Here is a 6,724-nt window from a genome sequence, read left to right as displayed (position 1 = left end):
GCAGCTTGCCTAAGCACATATTGCTTGGTTGAAAGACGGTCAGAAAGAGAGAGAAAATGGTGGGTACCCTGTGGTTTTGTATTACCTGCACAGGTGAAGCCACACCCTTCTTTAGTTACACAGAGGAAGCCCATCCCAGCTCAGAATAAACAGGAAGTTCTGGCTGGCGGACTGAGACCCCCTTCATGTCCACTCTAGCAATGTTGTGTTTGACTGCTCCTGTGTTTTACATCCCACAAAAATGAGCACCCCCCACCAGAAAACCCCACCCTCTGCTGAAATGAAGAAAAATGGAGATGAATTTTCTAAAACACGGTTTTTGTTAAGAAAGGGACAGGAGATCTGTTTTCTGTTCTGGTACTTCAATCAAATTATGGAGCTTAGAATTCTGTAAATGTGCATCCTGAAATCTACCCACTCATCTCTGACTTAAATGACTTTTTAAAATGCTTGCTTGCTTTGTTATCAGCAGTCGCCCAGACTACAACCTCTGACAGAAAACTTGCATTTAGGCAGAACTAACTTTGGATATAGGGACGTGGGTGGTGCTGTGGTCTAAACCACTGAGCCTCGGGCTTGCCGATAGGAAGGTCGGCGTTTCGAATCCCCACGACAGGGTGCCGTGACGGGGTGAGCGGCTCAGTCATGCTGGCCACGTGACCCGGAAAAACTGCAGACAAATGTCGGCTCCCTCAGCCAGGAAGCGAGATGAGCGCCGCAACCCCAGAGTCGTTCGCAACTGGACTTAACTGTCAGGGGCCCTTACCTTTACCTTTTAACTTTGGATATAGTGCATTGCATTTAAACTTCTTTTTAAAAAATGCAGTTACACACACATAGAAGTCGAAGCTACCAACATGAGTCTAACCAAACTGCGGGAGGCAGTGGAAGACAGGAGTGCCTGGTGTGCTCTGGTCCATGGGGTCACGAAGAGTCGGACACGACTAAACGACTAAACAACAACAACAGTAGTATACATTGGGAAAATATACAGGTGTTGGGCATTTCAATGAAAAACCTCAAATGTGTGTTCCATATGGTCTGGGGAAATGCACCTTAAAGATAAAGGGCAATATCCATCAAGAATTTATCCTACACATGTCCCACATGAAAGCAGAAGAGAGCTGTACAAGTGCAACTCCCCATTTATTTCAATTGGCTTTCACAGGAGAGTTTCCTGAAGTAGTGTGCCCAAAATTCATTGGTAAGATGTTCCAGAGTTTGCAGAGGTTGCCTCAGTCTCTTGGTTTCTGGGAATCATAATTGGGAAGAGTGCTGTTGCATCTAGGCAGCCCCTGTGAAAGCAGGATGCTAGGCTAGATGGCCAATTGGTCTGATCCTGCAGGCTCATCTTATTTTCTCATGTTCTATCCTGTTTCACAATTTGGAACTTGCAGAGCCCTCCCCCCCCCCCGCCTGAGGAATATCACTGAACTTCTCTTGCAGCCTTCCATGCAAGTTCCCCCCCCCCAAACAGAGGCCTCCAAACTTGCTTCAGAATTTTCACTATAGCCAAAATGCACTGGTAACCTTAGTCCCAGGACTTTGCAACTTTCCTAACTACATGGAGAGTTTCTTCACCAATCAATCAAATCTTTATTACGGCCATAGACCAGCATACCTGTAATTAGGGTGGGGTACAATCATTTAGAATCTGCAAAACGTTTTGGAAGGCTAAAAAGTATTAAAACAGAAGGTATATCTAAAAGAAGGGTTAGGAACATTAAATGGATATGGAAGAGCATAAAAGGTTAGTATATAAAAGACTGCAACTATCAGTTTAGAGAGCACCCTGATGTGAGTGTTCATTAAATCTAGTTTGTGGCACAGGACATCATCATCTGACGAATTTTGAATGCTGCTGTGCAGAATCTGGCAACATTGTACATTTTATCAGGATTGGTATCTGACAGCAGCAGGGAGGTATAAAATTGTCCTGTGAACCCTGTTTACTTATGGAGTAGTAGGGGAGGTGAGGCTAATACGAATGTCTCTATCAGGCATCCCCAAACTCAGCCCTCCAGCTGTTTTGGGACTACAATTCCCATCATCCCTGACCACTGGTCCTGTTAGCTAGGGATGATGGGAGTTGTAGTCCCAAATCAGCTGGAGGGCCAAGTTTGGGGATGCCTGGTCTCTATAGTATAGGCACTGGAGAAGCACATGCTCTATCGCTTCTATTTGTTCAGGTTACCCAAGCTCTACACTCTTGAGAAGACAAGTGAGAGAGAGAGAGAACACACAGTTTGCACCCCCCCCCCAAAAAAGCTGCATTCATATTTTTCTTGGGCATGCAATTGAATTGTTTAGTAACAGCTAAAATTCTAGTTGGTTAGCGACTCTTTTGTCCCTGCTTTATTCTGGCTTGTTCTGATAACTATTGTATCTTGTTCTTATAACTATTACATTTTTAGCCATTTTAAAATTGCTGGGCTGGTCTATGACCATAATAAACTGATTGCCTTTGCCATACTGCCTTTGCTGACTTCTCTATGGGCACTTTCTTTTGCAATGGGTTGGACTAGATGGCCCTCGGGGGACCCCTTCCCAACTCTACAATTCTATGATCCAACCTTAGTTAAGCACTTTGAAATATCACTGGTGTCAGTGGGAGAGTTAAGTTGAAGATCTAATAATGTTTAGCATATTAAGGCTACGTACTTTGAGGCTCAAAGCCAGCTAACATTGGACTGAGCATATTTAGGCCATGGCACAAAACACTTCTCAACCTGATTACAATTATCTCCAGCTGGAAGAAAACTCTTAGAAATATCCAAAGAGTCGCAGAGCCAGGACAGAGCAAGCATCCTGGAGTAATACGATACACATTGTGTTAGCTAGATTTTCATATAAACTAGTTTGGAAATGATTGATTCTGCTTAGCTCATTTGCTCAAGGAATGTGTGTATGTTCCCTGTCTGGAATCTCATACACTGACCCAGCCACAATAAGAGATACATGTCCTGAAGCTGGCTGGGTGGCCTTGTCAAGTCATCAGTGCTTGCCCTAATCTACTTCGCAAGGTTGTTGTGAAGATAAAATGGAAACCGCCCTGTCTTAAATACCTTAAAAGGAGTGCAGAACACATAGCAGACACATAGCTAGGCAGACAGGCATTGGCCTGTTTTAATTAATCCAATGCATTACATATGTATTTAATTCAAAGGATTTGGAAGCACACCTTCCAATGCAAGTAGTAAATGTGTAAGTGGAAAGTTCTGATCTGGATTGGGACCATGTAGAAGGCTCCTACCGCCCCCACTAGAGTCCCAGTCTGGAGTGGGGGCTTGCCTGCTATTTATTTTTAAAACCATCAATGTAATTGTTGATGGCGTGAGTGATTATCACATTTAATTCAGTCCTTAAGGCTGCAACCATAAGCACACTATAATGGGACAGTAAACCCCAGTGAACAGGATGGGACTTCTAAGAAAAGGGATTCTGTTACATGTGCTCATCCCAGGGAAATGCTCCTGGCACCACCATTGTCAATTTTTAGGTGCCAGGTTAAGTAGGAGGGGTGTGTGTAGGAGTTATCCTCCTTATTGTATTGTGGGGTGAGCGTTTTAGTAATTTTGTACTGTACGTTAGTTGTTGGTTTTTATTTTTATTTTGCTTATAATTGATTTCGTCTGTTCGTATTTTATCTTGCTAAGTTTCCCTGAGACCTTTTTTTCCCATAAAGCGACTAACACATGTAAATAATAACAAAAACAATATCACACACAGAGAAAAAGAAGAAAGACACCAATTTGCATATGATAATTTACATGTATTGTTACAGGTTTGAAAAGAATTACTGTAATGCAAATTGTTGTTGTTCAGTCGTGTCCGACTCTTTGTGACCCTATGGACCAGAGCATGCCAGCCACTCCTGTCTTCCACTGCATCTCATCCTCTGTCATCCCCTTCTCCTTGTGCCCTCCATCTTTCCCAACATCAGGGTCTTTTCCAGGGAGTCTTCTCTTCTCATGAGGTGGCCAAAGTACTGGAGCCTCAACTTCAGGATCTGTCCTTTGAGTGAGCATTCACGGCTGATTTCTTTAAGGATGGGTAAGTTTGATCTTTTTGCAGTCCATGGGACTCTCAAGAGTCTCCTCCAGCACCATAATTCAAAAGCATCAATGTTATGCAAATAGAAATACAATAAATAAATATATCTCACCATAGTCAGGAAGACGCAAAGTCCTTTGCTCCATCTGCTTTGTTGTTGTTGTTGTTGTTCAGTCGTTCAGGCCTGTCTGACTCTTCGTGACCCCATGGACCAGAGCACGCCAGGCACGCCTATCCTTCACTGCCTCTCGCAGTTTGGCTCCATATGCTAACCAGGTGATATGAGCAACTTCAAGGTTCCTTCTCTCCCTTTTAATGGTTCTTTATCTTTAAACCAGACTTTGACCGACTAGCCCTCAAACAGAGGACACCTTCAAAGAAAGGACTGTCACATGGGCAACCTGAGTTTCTCCCACAATTCCTTTTTTTTTACCCTCCTTGCCTTGAATCTGCATGCAGCAAGCAAATCTGAAGTTCTATTCCTCATTGTCAGTTTATGGAAAGAGAGGTGAGGGACCACTTAGAATGGGGGTGGGGGGCAAACAAGTGAGAGAAGCCACAGGTGCCTCATCACTTGATGTACTGAGAGGGAGTTTAAAGGTATTCTGGGATACAAGCTGGCAAGGCAATGCTAGCCTCTTGGGTCATAGAGGAAAGAGAAAACAACAACTACCCCAGGCCTCACCCTGCTTACATTGTTTCTGCCCTGTCACACAAAAGTGTCCTGTCACACAAAAGTGTCTCCTAGTTTATTCATTGCCACCTTCCCAGCAGGCACCCAGGCTTTTTACACACTGAAAGACTTATAGTGCCCATCATAATAATAATCGATGCAATGATAAATAATAACATTGATTACGATAACAGTTCTCATCAGTTTTGTTATTAACAATTAAATTATTAACAATTTGTTATTAATTTTGTATGTTTTGTACAATGTTTACGTTTCCGAGCACAGTTCAAAGTGTTAGTGCTGACCTTTACAGACCTAAACAGCCTCGGCCCAGTATACCTGAAGGAGCGTCTCCACCCCCATCGTTCACCCCAGACACTGAGGTCCACCTCCGAGGGCCTTCTGGCAGTTGCCTCACTGTGAGAAGTGAAACCAGGCAGAGGGCCTTCTCGGTAGTGGTGCCTGCCCTGTGGAATGCCCTCCCATCAGATGTCAAGGAAATAAACAACTATCTGACTTTTAGAAGACACCTGAAGGCAGCCCTGTCAAGAAAGTTTTAATGTTTGATGTTTTGTCACTTTATTATTAATATTAATAATATTAATATTCTCTTGGGAGCCACCCAGAGTGGCTGGGTAAACCCAGCCAGGTGGGCGGGGTATAATTAATTAATTAACAATTTCACACACCCAGCAATAGAGAAACCAACAAGGGCAGGAAGAGAATATTTGGGGTTGTGCTAATTGAGACAAGAGTGAGATAAAGTTTTGGCACTGGAAAAGTGAATAGGGTTCTTGTTGTGGTATGACCCTTGGTGACCTATTTCTTTATTTGCATTTTAGGCTGTCCAGATTACTGTACTCCGTGGTGGATCCTGGTTAAATTAGTTGAATGTAGGTCCCATTGAAATAAAGTGGGTGAAGTCAGTCATGGTTTACCCTCAGTCCCATTGATTTCAATGTGAACTAAGGTCAACTAACATAGTCTAGATCCAGCTTTCAGTGTCTGGGCAGGTGTCTCATTTTTTATATATCTCTTCAAATCTCTATCAGGTAGAATAGTGACTCTCTGGGGTCTAGTCCTTCAGATGCCCTTAACTCTCTCTTTCCCTTTCTGTCTTTTCTCCTTCTTCTCTAACTTCCAGTCTGCATCTCTTCAACCCATGGGTCAATTTAGGGGCATGTTTAACTCTTTCACTTAAGCAGGTGGGAATCTTCTCTTTCATGTAGGCAATGAAGTCGATTTAGACAACAAAAGCCAGATTCCAGGAAATTCCAGGCACTGGTTTTAAAACAGCCCATGCTGCATTTTTTGAGTACGGTCTAGTTCATAATTCCAGAAAGGCAGATACCACCCGCCAAGTGTATCTGGTTGTCTTGCCAGCCATTTTTTAAAAGCATGCAATGCAGAGAGACAGCCGGGTGCCGGCCCCTTCTCACTCCAGGGGTGGGTGGTGGGTGTGGAGCCCAAGTCCCTTCTGCCATTGGTTCTTTCCCTCCTCTGTTGATCAGGCTCACATGGTTCCTTGGCTATTTCTGCAGCATGGGAAAGACATCGTCCCTCCAGCCCTTTGCCAGGCTGCATAAAAGTGCAAGAGTGAGTGAGGAAATGATTGGCTGGTGGGAAAGGAGGGTGGGGAATGATGGCTTTTGTTTTATTTATTTATTTTGGTCCAAGAGGAAAAACGTTTAGTTCCTGCGGAGCTCAGTCTTCCTCACGGACAAAGTCGCTTCCCTTGCCAACCCTCTCTGAACCAGCCAATTCCCTTCCACCCTCCCTTCCTTCCTACATATATTTATTAAACAAATCGTTTGAGCCATGGGAACAGATTCTCTTCATTCTGCCGGCCGCAGCCTTTCTCTCCAAACAAAATAAAATTAGAAGAAATAGAGAAGCACCCACGCACAATAAAGAATACTCAGTAATGAATGAATAAATGCAGCTTCTTATATTCCAGGGTGTTAACATCCGAAGTCACTTTTGCTTATCTTTGATCTG

The sequence above is a fragment of the Lacerta agilis genome, chromosome 16, assembly GCF_009819535.1.
Source record: "Lacerta agilis isolate rLacAgi1 chromosome 16, rLacAgi1.pri, whole genome shotgun sequence".
NCBI classification, from domain to species: domain Eukaryota; kingdom Metazoa; phylum Chordata; class Lepidosauria; order Squamata; family Lacertidae; genus Lacerta; species Lacerta agilis.
This window is presented reverse-complemented; position numbering follows the sequence as displayed.